General features: G+C 44.3%; 1 pseudogene; it reads left to right on the top strand.

Annotated features, from left to right (window-relative positions):
• The window catches only part of LOC123083670 (achilleol B synthase-like), a 52,643-nt pseudogene that overhangs the window by 11,509 nt on the left and 22,325 nt on the right, over positions 1–18,809 (top strand).

Raw genomic sequence — 18,809 nt, 5'->3', positions numbered from 1 at the left:
GAGCAAGAAGTGAGAAGTTCTCGGTGCAGTTTCATCATGGTGGGTTTTTCATGGGTGAAGGAAGCAATAGGGCTTATGTTGATGGGCATCAAGTTTGGTATGACAGTTTGGATAAGCTCACTTGGTCTCCAATAATGGTGGAACATCTAGTAGAAGAGATTGGCTGGGAGATGGCAGGCAGGTTGAAGGCATATTATCAAATCCCAATACTTGACATTACTCAGAATTCTTTGAGACATATCAGAACTGAGGCAGATACTGATCAAATGATGATGTTTCTGTCTACTGGGCATCATTTCTTCAATATTTATCTTGATCATCATGATAGCTTGATTACTAAGAAGATTGCTGATGATGTGGTCCAATTTCCAAGGGCTGAACTTCCACCAGTGTTTAGCCCTTCAAAAGATGGTACTAAAGATCATAGTAGCAAGCCTGGAAATTCAGAAGAAGACTGCCCTATACCAATTCAGGTTGTGTATCCAAACAATATGCTACACAGGGAAGAAGATGGCAATCCATTAATGTTTGTAAGAAGGCAGTGCACATTTGGTGAAGGAGCAGAGGAGAATGCAGAGCAACAAGGACAAGCAGGCCAACATGATGATGTACAGCAACATCAAGATGCAGAGCATGTAGGCCAAGAAGCAGAACAAGTAGAGCAACAAAGAGAAGCGGAGCAACATGCAGTAGATGAAGATGCAGAAGCACATCAATTGAGGAGAACCAGAGGAAAGAAGAGATGTTTTGAAGCCAATGTAGGAACAGATAGTGACTCAGATGACAGTGACTTTGATCCTGGTGACATGGCAGATAGTGACTTTGAAATTAGTGATGATGATGATGACCTTTATGCTGACAATGTGGATGAGGATGAACCAGTTGAAAGGAAGGAGAAGATGAAGCACAAAACAACAGCAAAAGATAAAGGAGTTGTAGGGGAAGAAAAGGCAGAAAACATGTCATATTATGAATCTGAAGGTGAAGATCTTTGGGCACCTGATTCAGATGATGAAATGCAAACCAAATTTAGAGCATTCAGAAAGGAGGATTTGACTTGTCCAAAGTTTCATGTCGGACAAGTGTTTGAAAATGTTGCTTTGCTTAGGAAAGCAATTAAGGAATACAGCTGCAAGAACAGAGTTGATGTCAAGTTACCAGTGAATGACAGGAGGAGAGTGAAAGCAGTATGTGATGCTGATTGTACCTGGTATTTGTGGGCTTCTTATGACAGCAGAACCAAATGTTTCATGGTAAAGAAATATGTTGAAGAACATAGTTGCTGCAAAAAATGGAAAATCAAGGCTTTCACAGCACCTTTTATAGCCAGGAAGTACCTTGAGAGTTTTAGGGCTGATCAGGTTATGAATCTTAGAAACTTCTCAAGGGTTGTTCAAAAGGAATGGCACATGACACCAACTAGGTCCAAGCTACAGAGGGCAAGAAGGCTGGCTATGAAAATTATTCATGGAGATGAAGAAGGGCAGTACAAGCTGTTGTGGGATTATGGAAATGAGATAAGGAGAAGTAATCCTGGTAGCTCATTTTTCCTTGCACTGGATAATCAAGCTAGGTTCAACAAAGCCTATCTTCAAGGTTGCAGGCCTATGATCTTCATAGATGGCTGCCATATTAAAAGAAGATACAGAGGGCAGTTGCTGGTTGCAGTAGGAATAGATCTAAATAATTGCATATTCCCCATAGAAATAGGTGTTGTGGAAGTGGAGGACAAGCCTAACTGGGTTTGGTTTCTTGAGAGGCTGAAGAATGATCTTTGTATTATCAACACATCCCCATGGACAGTAATGTCTGACAAGCAGAAGGTATATGCAACCACATTGCCTGATGGTCTAATTAGATTAGTGTACTTGCATACATTTGTTTAACACTTTCTGTATTTTTCTATGTTGTTTTGTAGGGCCTGATAAATGCTGTCACTGAAGTTTTCCCTGAGTCAAAACATAGGTTCTGTGTCAGGCATATGTGGAAGAATCTCCAACAGCTGTACAAAGGTGATGCTTTGAAGAATCAATTGTGGAAGATAGGCAGGAGCACAACAGTTATTAAGTATGAGCAGTACATGCTTGAGATGAAGGTGTTGAATGAGGGTGCATACAATTGGTTGAAAGAGTTGGAGCCAAACACTTGGGTGAGGGCTTTCCAAAGTGACATACCTAAGTGTGACATTCTGCTCAACAATTTGTGTGAGGTGTTCAACAAGTAAGTTCCAATGCTTTCCTCTCACTCTTTTTAACATAAGATGCAATGCTCTCCTGTCACTGTTGTTAACAAAACATGCAATGCTTGTGCAGGTATATCTTGGAGGCAAGACAATTGCCAATTCTTTCAATGTTTGAGAGGATCAAGCAACAATGGACTGCAAGGCACTACACTAAGCATTATGAGGGTGAGAAGATGCAAGGAGTAATGTGCCCTAAGATCAAGAAGCTAGTTGACAAGCTGACAGAGCTGGCCAACACATGCTATGTGTATGAATCAGGAGATGGAGTGTTTCAAGTGGTGGATAGAGGAACTGATTACATAGTAGACTGGCACAGCAAGTCCTGCAGCTGTATGAGATGGCAAACAAGTGGAGTGACTTGCATACATGTTATAGCATGCTGTAGGAATGAGAGAGTAGATCCATTAACCTTAGTGGATCAATGCTACTCAGTGTCAATGTTCAAGAAGGCTTATAGAAACATCATCTACCCTTGCAAGGACATAACTGAGTGGCAGAAGATGAATGGGCCTGAAATTAATCCACCAGACTACCAGAAGCATGTTGGAAGGCCTTGCAAAAGCAGAAGGAAGGGACCAGAAGAGATTATTTGTAGTAATGGAGGCAGGAGGATGTCAAGGCATGGTGTCATCATGCACTGCAGTTACTGTGGTGATCCTGACCACAATATCAAGGGATGCAAATATATGAAAGCTGGTCTACCACCTCCCAATGCACAAGCTCCTCCACCCCAACATGATGACAATTTGGAAACTTCACAAGCACATATGGAGCAACAACCACCTTCACAAGCCCAGGTAACTGTCTTTTTCTTGTACACAACCTCTAGCAGATCTTATGGATCAGCAGACTGTAAGAAGCTTTTTGTTTAATGAGCAGCAGGCCAACACAAGTGCAGAGACCAGTACAGTAGCAGAAGATCTTATGGTGGATCACATGCTTCAGCGGGTAATTTAAACATGAGTACTCTTGCTCACTTGCTCTGTTTCAATCATGCTTTAGTGACATAGTTTTCATTTGTTGACAATTGACACTTGACATGTTTCAATCATACAGAGGCATTTGCCTAGAGTGCTTCAGTGCACACCAATCCCAGAATCAACATTCCTAACAAATGCACAAGCAATGTTGAACCAGGCCCAGACAAGCACTAACACAATCAGGCAGGGACAGCTTGCTAAGAAGATGCTGGCCATGAAGCAGCAAAGAGAGAAGGAAGTTGAAGACAGGAAGCAAGCTATACTAGGGGCAAGGATAGAAGCAGAATTGAAGAAAGCAGAAGAGGCTGCTAGAAGAAGGCATGAGAAAGCAGAAAAGAAGGCTAGAGAAGCTGAGAAGAAGAGAGAGGCAGCTGCACAGAAGAAGGAAGCGATGGCAATACTGAGGCAGGCAAGAGCAGAGACAAGGCAGATAATAGTGGAGACACAAAGAGAGCTTTCTGCTGAGAGGAAGGAGAAACTGGCTGCTGAGAAGAATGCACAAAAGGAGGCTTCTGCTGCAAAGAAACTAGAAGAGAAGAAAGCCATTGCTGCACAGAAGGAAGCCGAGAGACAAGCACTCCTAGCAAAGAAGCAGGAAGAGAAACAAGCCCTTGCTGCATAGAAACAAGCAGAGAGACAATCCCTTGAAGCAAGGAAAGAACAGCTGAGGAAACAAGCACAAATTAACATGGAGGAAGCTGGGAATGTGCCACAAAGATCAAGCATGTTTGACATCTTTAGATGATCTATGAGACTCTTTGTCTTGTTTTAGTAAGACTACTCTTTTAGCAATGTAAACTATGACTGTGTTTCCCTTTCTTATTATCTAAAGATCTTATGGTACTCTATTTTGACTAGTGCTAATGATGATGCACTACAGAATCTATGAGACTCTTTGTCAGTCTACCAATTTCTTGTCATTCTATTGTTGATGTCAATACTGCTTCCACATTACATTCTTGCTGCCATTCTTTTCATTTCATAAAGATGATATGAAACAGTACCCATTCTCATTTCACAATTATCATGTCAGAAAGATAATAGAATATTTCATACATTTCTGCATAGATAGATAGATAGAAAGATAACAGAATATTTCATACATTTGATACAACCAAACTGATAACATTTGATCACTTCAAGATAGATAGATAGATAGATAGATAGATCACTTCGTAGCATTTGACAACCATAACATTTGATACAACCAAACTGACTTCATAACCATGTCCTAACATTAAACTACTGAAAGTTCTAACCATGCTAATGCTACTGACAATACTAAACATGCTAAACTACTGAAGCTGGTCTTCACTTCTCCAGTACCAAAATGAGCACTTCTACAATACTCCTTCATCACTTCTTCTTGTCCTCACTTTTTCATCAACAGTAGAACAATGAGGGCACACAACAACATCACACTACCTAACATAAGCTTGAGCAGCACCAAGATCTGTCCACCTAATCCAATCAATGCACTTTCTTGGTGCCTGCTCATGTTCTGCTGCAGACAGCCAGGCCTTGCCAAAGCAGCTCTACTTGTTGCCAGTTGAGCTGCAATCCTTCTCCTTTCATTCCTAGCCCTTGTAAGTTCTTCCCTCCTCTCTTCTGTTGCTCCAACGACATCCACAGCTTGGTTTCCAACCAAGAAACGAGCATCCATTAGGTACGCAACATATTCCATCTCCCAAAACCAGAAATCAAACCCAGTAGGCTGCAAACCAAAAGCAAAAAAGTGATCTTCTGACCAAAGAGAGGTGAAAACTGCTGCCAAGAACAAAATCAACTCAAATTACTTACGGAGTGATTGGGACATCTGTAGAACACCCAGCCCTCGTGATCCTCTGTGTTCGAAACGTAGTACCTCACCGTCGCCTGGCAGTGAGGACATGGGATGAGTGGCACCACCACTGTCCGGCCGCGGAGACCTGACCGGGCAGAACTAGCAGAAGACATGGCGAGGACAGGATGGGCGCGCGGCTGCGAGGGCAGGATGGGCTTACGGCGGCGAGGGCAGGATGGGCACGCGGCGGCGAGGGCAGGATGGGCGCGCGGCAGCGAGGACAGGATGGGCCCGCGGCGGCGGCGAGAACTAGGGATTTGGAGGGGGAGAATTGGGGATTTCTATCTCATTGGCTTTTTTCCAAAAACGCCCTCCCCAAAAAGACACTAACACATAAATCCTTTGCCCGTCTACGTGGAGCCCGTGGACTGGTCAAATTTGCGGCGTACGAGTGGTCTACGGCGCACAGTGACCGTATTTTCACTGTTCCCCGTACACAGTGACCGTATTGCATGACTTCTTGTGTACAGTGACCAAAGTGACCGCGCGACTCAAGTTGAGTTACCGTACATGAATTTTACTCGTTAGAATCGATCAAGTTTATCACCTGGCTAGGCTAGCTTCGGCCATTGAGCAACTAGTACCGTACATGTTCATGCATTTTTTAGAAAAACTAGACATGTCAATGCCTAAGCAATGTAAGAAAATTTTACGTAATTTACAAACACATTTCGCACCATTCAAAAACAATAGTTTGTGCCATTTAAGAAATTGTTCAAGTGTTTCAAAAATATGTTTGCGAAATTTTAGAAAAATGTTAACGCAATGTAAAAAAAGGTTGGTCCCAGTTGCAAGTTAAGGGTGAACTCACAACTAAGCAACTGAGACATAAAAAAAACTTGAGACCCAGTTAGGAGACGAGGGTGGACATGTAATTGTTGCAAAAAAAAGGGGGTCGACCCGGTTGCAAGTTGTTGATGGACTTACAACTAAGGAAAAAAAAGATGGGCCTAGTTGCATGTTCATAGTGGAGTTGCAACCGGGGAAAATGTCGACCCAAAAAGAATAAACAAACTGAAACGCGACACCGACCGCGTCACGGAAACGGCCCAATGAAAGACATACTCGCGAACATGCCGATAAGTGGAACCGGACACACGGTGCGACATGAAACGCACACGACAAAACAAGTCAAAGATGTGCACGACTTTTAAAGCAAATAGACCATGAACTGTGACGAGGCATTGCTAAATCTCATGTAGATATAAAAGTTCTTGGATTTGAAGAAATAAATAAAGAAGAAAAAAGGAAAAGGAAAAGATTTTTTTTTTAAATCATGAATTTAAAACAATTGAATAAAGAAGGAAAAAATGAAAACAAAAAAAGAAAACAAAATAGAAAATTACAAATAACAAATAGCATAATTTTTTAAAAAATCATGAATGTAAAAAACATTGAATTCTAAAAAATAAAAACAAGAAAAACAATAAAGAAGAGTCAAAAATAAAAAATAACACAACCCGGCTCGCAACGACAAACATGCATCGACGCCGTGTATATACACAAAGCATAGATTTTTTTGCGAGGGCATAAAGCATAGAATTGCACTGGAAGACAAAAAAGTATATACTGTCAAAAATGTTCACAAATAAAATTACTGGAATGATGGACACAACACAAATAATAGACAAGAAAATGAAACTTTGAAAAGGAAAAACGGTTCACGCACATGGACAAAAAGGGAGACACACGTGCATGTTTTTGTGTGTGTCAGGGCTGCACATCGCGCTGCTCAAAAAATGAAAGCAAACAAAACGGCCCGCTCCTTCCCTCGCGTGATGGGCAAGATTTTTCTTTTAAACAACGCGCGATGCAACGAGCGACGCGGGCGATAAAAAGAAACGAGATTAATACTCCCTCCGTCCCAAAATATAAGAACGTTTTTTATACTATACTAGTGTCCAAAACGTTCTTATATTTTGGGACAGAGGGAGTAGTTCACACGAGAATTACGCTAGGGACTAGGATGAAACGTCACTAAATTCTATTTAGATATGTTAGCAAATCCTTTGTTTGATTTTATCTTAGGGTGATGAACTTAGATGTGAGATAACTATTTCATATCTAGATGTGAAATAGCAAACCCATTATAATTAAGGCAACATCCAAACAGCACATAGCCGAATGATACAAAATAGTGAGGTAGCCATCTTATACAGCCAAAGCTGAGATATCCGACACATAGAACGCACGCGCCTATGCTACTAACAACAAGCACTGGACAAACTGAACAACCCACGCTACGACCTAGCACACATAGGCTCCACGGTGCCGCCGCCAAGATGGATAACAGCGCATAGTGTCACTGTTGCTGAGTCCACACCCGACAAAAGTATTCACTCACAGCCCTGACACGTTGAGAAGAACCACAACGACATCTTCAAGAATAGCGCGGCACCCACGGGTGTCGCCATTGTCGGCGCCTAGGCACGGAGCATTCGCTCAGCAACTGACCCGTGCTACTACGAGGTCGCTAGGAGGAACGCTATGATGAAAGGTCGCCAGATCCAGATCAGGACGTCGCCCCTCCGAAAGAGAGGGCACATCCGAGCTACCCCCCCACAACACCTCCCGTTTCCCACACAACCTGGGAGGTGAGCCACCACCACCGCAGAGATGCCTGCCGACGAGCAACCATGCGTACCGCCATCCGTGACCGCCGTCCCGGCATCCCTGTCGCGATGTACCATTGGCCGCGCACATTACACCACACGCAACCATGATAGGAAGAGCGGCGGAACACCATCCACTATCAGCCCGGCATCAGTCCCCGATTCTGGGTAGGCGCCTCCACCGTAGGTAGCGCCCACACCTGCGTCCCCAACCAATACTCAGGGGACAGGGGGGACATAACTCTAGGACTGCCGATGGCCACCAGCAAGCCAGCCCTGAGCCCATGGCCAGGCGAGCTCACGCGACGCCATGTCCGTGGTCACCAGGAGACGATCCGCACAACGACGCATCGGTAACCTGACCACCACCAACAAGCGCCGTACACGCGAAGGGAGGATGAGGCCCTCCCACAAACAAACCCCGACCCATGCCAGACCCCTCCTACCCGAAGCACAGGCTCCGATCCGCCCTGGGCCCCAACCGTAGATCTAAGCCATCATCACCGTGCGTGCAGCTGGCACGGACCCTTGCCCTGCACACCGGCGGCTTCAATCGGGGAGAGGGAGAGGCAGAACCAACACATTGTGTCGCCTACCGGAGAACCACTGCCGCACCCGCACCGCCGGAACCCCACAAGCACGCCACAACACCCACCATCGCTGAGAATCACCACCGCGGGCACGGGGTAGCGGTGACCAGCTCCTACTGAACATAGCCTACGCCATGTCGAGACCAGGCCTGGTCGCACCTGACCAGAGGACGGCAGGGGCGCCACTACCAGGGGAGCCGAGTAGAGAAGGCTCGGACCCCGCCTCCATGCGCAACAGGCCCAGGCCCAGCCGCAGCCAGAAGCAGAGCTGACGAATCCTCACACCTAACCCGATCTTGACCTTGACGAGTACCTGCGCGCCACCCCCAACACCCACAACCCCTACACACCGCCATCGGAAGCCCGCGCCTCCGACGCCAGCTGCTACCACCATGCCGCGACGCCCCATGCTCGCGCCGCGCCACTGCCTGACTTTGTCGGCCCGCTCCACCAAGAGTCGAGCAAGAAAACGCCCCGCCACTTATGCAGGCCACTTTGCCCGTGAGCTCGCCGTGGTGGTGGCAAGGAGCGGAGATGGGGAACTAGAGGCCTTGAGCCGGCGACTAGCGTCTCTCATGGGAGCATCGGTGGAGGGGGGTGGGGGGTGGGGGGAGCGGTTGATTTCACAATCTCAATGCTTAGGGTTTAGGGTTTAACTCAGGTCGGAGTGCTATGCCTGGTAAGAAGATCCGTTTATGGGTGGTGGCATCGCTGTGCTTGCGTCGCTGCACCCACGGGCACGCCGATGATTGTCAACACGCGCGGTGGCCGTTATCATGCTCTTGGCATTAGCGAGCGTGGGCCTCTCCTTTTTTTTCCTTTGAGCGTGGGCGGTGGCAGCTGCTGGAATTCTTGCATGCTGATCATTCAGATTTAAAAGTCCCTTATCAATTTATTTTCGGAAATATTAACGCCCACACGTATGGGCGTTGACCATCTCGTCCACACGCATCCATCACCGTCTAGTACTATATGCACGAATCTTGGCACAATCTGGCTGATTTTCTGTGCCACGTAGGACAAGACGTGTGTGTGGTGTGTGACATAGTTCGCCCACACATCCGTTTTACCACACGGAGGGGCCAGTGTGTGACCGTTTAGCAGTTCACCCACACACCAGTTTTCAGTCACGCACAAGGGCTGGTGTGTGGGCGTTTTCCATCTCGCCCACACGTCCGCCTCCTCTCCCACACCCAAGCTGCCAGTTGCCATGCGTTTTGCAGTGTACATGGCAACTTCCTTAGAGTGATTGCAAGCAGATGGCAACTCTCTCTTGTTTTTACCAGAACATATTAGTTGCCATATGTTTTGCATGGTACATGGCAAACTGCCCTAGCGTGCACGTAAGCAGATGGCAACTCTTTCTTTTTACATGGCAACTGCCCTAACGTGCTTGTGAGCACATGGCAACTCTCTCTTTTACCCGAACATGTTTTTTTGCCGTGCCATTTTTTCAGTGCTACATGGCAACTGCCTAGTGTTAGTAGGTGGCAACTCCTAAATTTTTGAAATCATGGCAACTACAGTAGACCAGACCACACATGGCAGCAGCTGTAGTTGTCCAAAAAATGGCAATCTGGAACTTTGATCTGAGATGGCAACTGCCTAGTGTTAGTAGGTGGCAACTCCTAAAGTTTTGAAATCATGGCAATTGCAGTAGACCAGACCACACATGGCAACAGCTGTAGTTGTCCAAAAAATGGCAATCTGGAACTTTTGACCTGAGATGGCAACTGCAGTTGAGCAGACATTGCAACTGTAGTTGTCCGACATGGCAACCGTAGTTCAGCCACATGGCAACTGCACTTAAACAAACATAGACGAGGGTCCGGCCCATGGCAACTGCGTGCGCGCGGTAAAGTATCACGTGGGGCGTGCGGGACCATGAGTACGAGGCCTGTCGTACCGGGCGTGTGGGCATTATCTATTTCGCCCACACGCACGCGTATAAGAAAGACCGGGAGGGGAAAAAAAGGCGTGTGGGCGCTAGTTGTTTTGCCCACACATAAGCGTGTGGGCTGGTCCTCTTAGGCACCACACAGAACGTGTGGGCAGATCCTTTAACGCCTACACGTGTGGCAGTTATCGGGACCCTTTATTTTAGGGATCGTTGAGACGAGGACTATCTTATTCCTACCATGCATGGGTATGTACCTAGTAGTTTTTTTTTGAATAAGTATCAAAACTCTCTGGAGAAAATCTTCCATCCAAACAGGGATTTAGTTTGGCACCGGCCAGCTAAAAATCATATGAATAAAAAATATATTCAAATTTGATAGAAAATAATTGAATGAGTGATTTTTAGTTTGGACAGGACATAAACAACCGAGAGAATTTTGTGTATGTCATAATTTGTCCAATTCATTATTTTAGGGAAACTATTGTATAAATGGAACTCAAATCCGTATCCACAGTAACTAGAACCCAAGTGATGGAATTGTAGATCCACTCCCGAAACTAAGCGCGCAGGGCTAACTTCCTAATTAGTCCAATTCCAGATATGGACAAAAAAAGTCCTTCGGCTATAGTGCTTCTATTTTGTGCGTTTTCCCTTTTCCACCAATTGACCGTCCTTATATTTTCTTTTTAGGGTAAACACTCGCCGTTTTATTTAAAAATTAAAAGAGTGCCGGAATATTATCCGAGACAAAACGCAAAATACAGTCTGGCGGTGAAGAGAGCCATACAGCAGTAAGTTCATCTCCCATTCCCACCTTAGCTAATCTGTCAGCGGCAGCGTTAGCACTTCGGCTATCCCATGAGACTCTAAAATCATCAAACTCCTTCAACCTTGACTTAACATCTTCAGCCAGGGGACCAAGGGCAGAAGGATTCTTTTCAGGGTTATTAAGCATGGATACTACGCCTGCTGAGTCGCACTCAATATGGAGCTTGTGCACTCCAACACTTGTTGCCAGCTGAATCGCCTTCTTGCAGGCCAGGAGTTCCACCATCTCCGGTTGGTTGGCTATCAATATCGCGTGACATGACGCCGCTCTGAACGCCCCTTCATGATCACGCAAAATGACACCAGCACCTCCCTTACCCATATGTTTCGACATCGCCCCGTCCGTATTGGCTTTGATCCAGCCTACATCTGGCGGTTCCCACACAGCTCTTTCCTGCGGTGGCTTCGACTTCAGTTCCTTCTTATGAATCACATCCCATTCTTTGACAAGTGCGGCAACTGAAGCTGATATTTCATGCGCTGCAGTGATCTTCCGCCCATCGCGCGCCTCGTTACGCGCTAACCAAAGTCCATACACAGCCTGGACCATCACAGATTTCTCAATCTCCGGCGCATGTGCAAACCACTCCAACAGCCAACCGGCCAACTTGCTCTGAGAATCGGTATTGCATGGTGGTGTTGCCACCGAGACTCCCAACATCGAGCAAAGTTCCTTCCAGAAAAGCACTGAACGCGAGCACCCCCAAAACCGGTGGTGACCCGTTTCTTCCTGCCCACAAGCAGCGCAAAAAACTCCAGCCTTGATGCGGCGTCGCAATAATTCAGCTCCCGTAGCCAGGCCATTCTTCATCAGACGCCACATGTGAATTTTTGCTTTCCCCGGGGCCGAAGTATCCCACAATGACAGCCAGCCCCGGTGGGTGATAGCAGCCGAAGAGGGTCCTGGCTTTCCTCTTTTCGCTGCGTTCATGGCCATCCTCAGGTGGTAAGCTGACTTGACCGTGAAGATCCCATTTTTAGTATAATTCCATGCGATGTAATTGGTAGCTCCAGGTCCTCCAACAACTATCTGCTTAATATCAGTGGCTTCATCTGAGGAGAACATTGCATGGAGTTTTGTATCGTCCCAAGATTCGCCCGTGGGGTCCAATAAGTCAGCCACCTTCTGTATACCTGGTATGAATACTGCGCCCAGTGGCGACAGACTCCCTTGTCGCGGTATCCAGGGGTCATGGTGAATGTTCACCTTCGATCCATCTCCAATGCGCCATACCACCCCCTCCCGGAGCAAGTCTCTCCCATGCAAAATACTCATGAACGTGTACGAACCGCCAAAAGGGCATGTAGCACTCATGATTGACGTGTTGCTGAAATACCTTGCTCGAAGAACTCCTGCACATAGGGACATCGGCGTCTGCCAGATCCTCCAGGCCTGTTTGGCAAGAAGGGCTTGGTTGAAAGCTTCCGGGTCACGAAAACCCATGCCGCCCGTCCGTTTTGATTGGCACATCTTATCCCAGGCAATCCAGTGCACTTTCCTCTCACCATTTATTGCACCCCACCAGAATTTTGAAGAGATCGAAGTCAGGTTCCGGCACATCTTCTTCGAGAGGTGAAAACAACTCATTGTGAGAGTAGGTGTGGCCTGCAAAACAGATTTCACAAGCACTTCCCGGGCCTTTTTGGACAGCCCTTGCCCCTTCCATCCCGTTACTTTTCCTTTCGAACATTCCATCACATACCTGAAGGTATCATCCTTGGACTTCCCCACCACCGTTGGCAGGCCCAAGTATCTCTCGCTAAGGGCTTCCTATTCAATTCCAAGAGCTTGCTTCAGAACATCTTTTTGTTGCTGTCCACATCCTTTTCCAAAGAAAATGGACGATTTTTGCATATTTATTTTTTGCCTGGACGCTGCTTCATATCTCACAAGGATGTTCTTTAGCACATGGACATTTTCCGGGGTACCCTGCAGGAAAACAATACTGTCATCCGCAAATAATAGGTGCGTGACTTGGGGGCCAGTGCTCCCAAATCCGACACCTTTAATACTTCCCTCTTCATTAGCCTTCCTCAACATCGCAGAAAAACCTTCGACACAAAATAAAAATAGGTATGGAGAGAGGGGGTCGCCTTGCCTTAACCCCCTTGAGGGAACAAAACCCCTTGAGAGCCCACCATTTAGCTTCACAGTGAACCGTGCCGAAGTTACACATCTCATCACCATCCTGATCCACCCGTCCGCAAAACCATATTTAGCTAGCATTTGCTCCAGAAACATCCACTCAACTCTATCATAAGCCTTAGTCATATCCAACTTTACTGCACATAGAAGTTTTTTACGCTTTCAGTTCCGTATCGCGTGCACACACTCATAAGCCACCATCACGTTATCCGTAATAATCCTTCCCGGGATAAAAGCGCATTGTTCCTCTGAGATGAGAACCGGAAGGAAGACCTTGAGCCTATTTGCTAGTACCTTGGCTGCAAGCTTGTATAGGACGTTGCACAAACTGATAGGACGAAATTGTGAGAGTAACTCCGATGAGTTAACTTTCGGTATCATCACTATCGTGGTCGCATTGAACGAGTCCGGGGCTGCAACACCTGCCAGGAAGTCCTGGACCGTTCGACATACGTCTCCTTTCACCAAAGGTCAGTGCCGCTGGTAAAAGAGTGCAGGCAGGCCATCCGGTCCCGGGGCCTTCGTTGGTCCCATTTGAAACAGCGCAGCCTCAATTTCCTCCTCTGAGATTCTAGATGTATGTTTCCCGTTCATCTCATCTGTCACTGCAGGTTGTATGTTGTCCAAAAATTCGTTCACTCCGGTCGAGCCTTCGGATGTAAAAAGTGATTCATCAAACGCTGCAGCCAACTCTCTCATCTCATCGTCTACCAAACATTGCGATCCATCTTCCCTTCTCAGAGCCCGAACTGTGTTCTTTCTCTTCCTGTGCGAGGCCCGGCCCTGGATTATTGTGATCCTTGTTTTCATCTGAATCTGGGTTGCCCTTTCAGAGTATCTCGGCAACATATTTACACTACTTCAGCATATCGTAAAATCATTTAGCATATCAATTTAAAATGGTCGTCTAACAGATAGAAAAAATATGGTATACTATAAGCTATTTCTGGATAAATAAAAGAGAAAAAAATTGAGTGTATATCCGGAACCAGACTAATTCTATGAGGTAAATCAAGAATTCTCTATAGAAAATCACATGGGAGTCTGCACTAACGAACGTTTTAAATAGGATTGCCAATTGTGGCACGGACCAGGATTACTGCAGTGTCTAGGGGAAACAGCAATGGAAATAGTGATGGTGGAGGAATGTGACGGCGACGCAATCAGTAAAATGGTGCAGTTCTAGATGCCAGTAGGGAGGAAGCCAATGGGAGCGACGTTCGCCTGGCAAGCGCGTCCCGGTCTGGTGACTGTAAACGGGCATGTTTTTTTTTTGGCGAGAAAAACCGGCATGTGTTCGCATTACACTGCTACGCTACCTACGACCTGAGAAATAACCCTACGTAATACAGCTAGGGTTTGGCGCTCAGAAGCTACCACATATAGATCTAGGCTCTGTTCGGAATTTCTCCGCTCCTCCACTCCACGGAGTTGGTGGAGCTCGGTTTTGGCAGATCCGTCAAAAGTGAGCTGAAGTCTGGCCCGCTCCGGGAGCAGAGTTAGAGGAGCGCAGAGGAACCGAATGAGGCATATCTGCGGTTGGCTTGTCAATTTGGGGTGAAAATGGAAGAAAATGGGATAATTTTGTTATAATGCCATTACTAGGTGGTCACATGTGGCAGAAATGTTTTAATGGGTCACAACTCACAATCCATCAAACCATGCACAGTTTAGGAGTTTCGCGGAGAAGTAAAATATTCTTTTAAACTATTGAAGGATAAGTCTCCGAGACTCTGCCTTGCACGCACAATCAAATTTATTCAAATGATGTTCAAGACATCTAGGTCAAATGGCTTACAAAATGCGAAAAAGTGCCACGGAAGGTTAGTTGTTGCTCTTACATCTTATCACAAAAACACAAATGAGAAACAATACAAACAACAAAGTTAGCAGTCGGGCAAGAAAACAACACCTTCAGGAAGGTAGGAATACCCATATGACAACGTTGCTTGAACCACCCAGTGAAGGATTGAAAAGGGTGTTTTCACCTGGGGCACTCCTCTACCACCAGCCTAACCCAATTAGTGATGGTTAGATCACTCGAGGCATCATGGTACTTAAGGATAATGCCTTCAAGAAGGACATGGCACAGAAGTGTTGTTGTTGATCAACCGATGAAGGTCATACCGAGGCTTTTGCTCTAGAGCTAAAAAAGCCAAGATAACTTGACCCAGCAAATGAAGACTAGGTTGCATAGATTCTTCCACAATCATGGCAACTGAAGCAGTTGTCAACTGTAGGAGGTAGATAGGTGACAATAGACACCCAAATGCGCGCTAGTGTTGTGCCGACACATAGTGCATTGAAAATGCCAAAGCACTACTGGCTGCTACTGCGCTATCCCCAACTTCCATAGCATCAACGCCGCTAGATTGCCACCATAGAGGGAGAATGGCCAGAGCCAATGTCCACGACAAGCAATATATGGACCAGCCTCCGGCGGCGGAGGTAGGGCTCAGATCAGATCCTCATTGATGGGCAGCCACCACAAAGGGAGATCGACAAGATCCCACACCATTGCCACGCCTTTGACTGAGGCAGGCTCCAACAACGTAAGTGGGAGTCGAAGGGGGAAGGCGACCATGACTTTTTCCTACATAGATGCATGTTTCAGAAAGGCGGGTATAGGATAAGGGCCAATCTCCAGAGCGTTTAATTACACTCTAGCTCAAATTTCGGTAGAAATTTTCCTTCTCTATTCCACTCTTTTTTATGTTAATATGCAAATTAGGTATTAAATTAAGTATATCACCTATCATAAAAAAACTCAAATTGGACTATTATCTGTTGCAGTACGCAAATCAAAAGCACCTTCAGGCAGATCTTCCGGCCATCAAGCTTGTAGACAGTGGAGAAGTCACAGAAGGGACTATGTTAACATGCTTGAGGCGAGCCCTTTCTCAACACTCCGCTCTGCAAGCACATGATGGGCATTGGGCTTGCGATTTCAGTGGAATTATGTTCATTATGCCTATATTGGTGTGTATTTTGTTTACACATAGCATTATATTTTGAATTTAATTCATGAAATATATTTTATAGTTAGTTGGTGGATATTTCTAGGAGAAAGAACAAGATCTATTTGTTGGATGGTGAATCTAACTATTTGATAGATAATTTTCAGCAATTAGTTGCATTTTAATTAACTCTTTCAAAGAGTTATATCTGTACTGGCAGAAATTATGTACTAGTAAAAAGGACGTACTTATGCTAGGAAGCTTTCTCATGTCACTTCCTTTTGTAATTCTTAATGACCTTCTAATTGTAATGCAACCTATATTATCGATGCACGAGATGCATCATGGTTTTTACCAACCTAGTGTAATAGTTTTAAATGTTGGAGGGTTCAATTTAATTTCGGTTGTTAATATTCCTAAACTAGTTTGCAAGAATTTCATACCATAGTTAGTCTATGAACAACATTATGGTGATGATTTTTTTCTGCAGATATTTGCTCTTCATGTTACCGGATCACTCAATACTGTCCTTTCAATAGAACATTAACGTGAGATTTGTCGCTATATTTACAACCATCAGGCATGCAACATCAGTTCTAATAATTTATACTAGCAGTCTATTTATGCCATATGTGTATTACTATTCCATGGTACAGAAAAATATGACGTAATTTTATGTATTGTACTTCATGTAGAATGAAGATGGTGGTTGGGGCACACAAGTTTCGACGCCGAGCACCATGCTTGGAACATGCTTAAACTATGTTTACCTTGAGACTTCTCAATGAAGTGAAAAATGAAGCCTTGAGCAAGGGACGTTCCTGGATTCTATCACATGGAAGTGCAGTTGCCATACCACAATGGGGAAAGATATGGCTCTCGGTATGCCACTGAAGCACAGACAATATAATATGTGTCTCCTTAGGCATGGGCAATGAGGCCCATTTCTTTCATACACACAATAACTTCCATAATTATGAAGGGATTTTTTTAAACCACTTATATTTTAAGTCTAACTTTTTCCCTAACTATGTTTAATAAAGTTAGTGCAGTTCAAAAGGTAAATATAATGCGTTTTACCAGAAACTTTGGTGTATGCAGTAGATTGTCAATAAATAATCCAACCAATTAAATTTTCCTACTAATCATTATTTCTGGGCTAATGAGGGTTTAATGAAAGAATTTGGTGTTTTGCAAATGAAGGTGGTCGGTTTGTATGAATGGTCTGGAAATAATTCGATCATTCCTGAATTATGGCTTGTCCCACATTTTCTTCCAATTCATCCAGGTATTTGTTATTTTGTGAGAGTAAATATTATTGAATCTTCGACATATGTAATATCCCTCATGACAAAATGTGCACTGACTTGCTAAGTTTTTTCTTACTAGCTATCTTGTCCTTGTTGTTTTCGTACATCCACCGGTTAATTTTCTTGATTTTATCCTTGCTAGTTTTACACCATACATGACCATATTGAGATGTTCATGCATTCATGTATTGTCTATTAAGTATGTCACTTATTTTGATTAAATTTTAAAACATTAGAGGGAGAATGTTAATGATATAAGAAAAGTGTTTATTCAAAGCTGATGTTTCCTTAAACTGTAGATACATGGAAAATATTTTAGTAGACTCAAACTTCATTGAATCCATTATTCATTGGAATCGATATCTGGGATTCCACCTATTAAAATGGTAATACAAAATAGGACATAAATGTAATGCACTATAATATATGCAAATATATAAATGATTGGTAATTTTAAAACTTCACATATAACTTTGTGAAATTTTTTGGATCATTTATGACCACTTTATTTGTCTAGGTGATAGAAAAATAGTGTGTTGCCCCGGGGGATAGTTGTCCCCCCACCCCGGGGCCACCTTACGATCATTGCACCTTATTAGAGTGTTACCAGTGGAAAGATATATGGTCACATGAATTCCTAGGATGAAAATGATAGTGGTTGCAGGAGGACAACTACCTCCCCCCCTCCCCCCTCGAGGGCAATAAATCCATACTCTAGGTTTTTTATGAGTGTAAGTTGATAACATGGATATGACCGATGATTGTTCTATACTAGTAAGTAACATGTGTAACTTGCTAGTTTTGAAAATATAATTCTTGAGTGCCATGTTTTGTTGTTTATGTGGGTGAAAGGTAATGAATCAAGAACAATGCAACAGTCAACATCTTCAACAATGCAATTGGATGTTTCTTTTATGATAATTTTTTTATTCATGTGAACTTTATCTTCCACAGGACGATTTTGGTGCCTTTGTCGGTTGATTTATATGCCAATGTCTTATCTTTATGGTAAAAAGTTTGTTGGCCCAATTACACCAACAATATTAGCAATAAGGGAGGAGATATATAGCACAACATATCATGAGGTCAATTGGAATAAAGCACGTGTTACTTGTGCCAAGGTTCGTTTTAGTAAGATTGCTAGCTCGAAGTGTACCCTTTATTTTAGAAGCGAATATACTAGTAAGTCATTTGTTAGAAAAGTATCATACGACAAAGTGCAAACCACATACATAATTTGTTTGTTTATGTATACCATCTCACAATTAGAAGTAATAACCACGTATGTTTAGATTTATAATTTTCTACGACATACTATGATTTGGTTATTTGTATCCTCTATGCTTATAAAATTAGAACAATATGAATATCTCAAACTAAGTTTAGTTTTTGTTTCATTAA

The sequence above is a fragment of the Triticum aestivum genome, chromosome 4A, assembly GCF_018294505.1.
Source record: "Triticum aestivum cultivar Chinese Spring chromosome 4A, IWGSC CS RefSeq v2.1, whole genome shotgun sequence".
Taxonomy (NCBI): domain Eukaryota; kingdom Viridiplantae; phylum Streptophyta; class Magnoliopsida; order Poales; family Poaceae; genus Triticum; species Triticum aestivum.
This window is presented reverse-complemented; position numbering and strand designations above follow the sequence as displayed.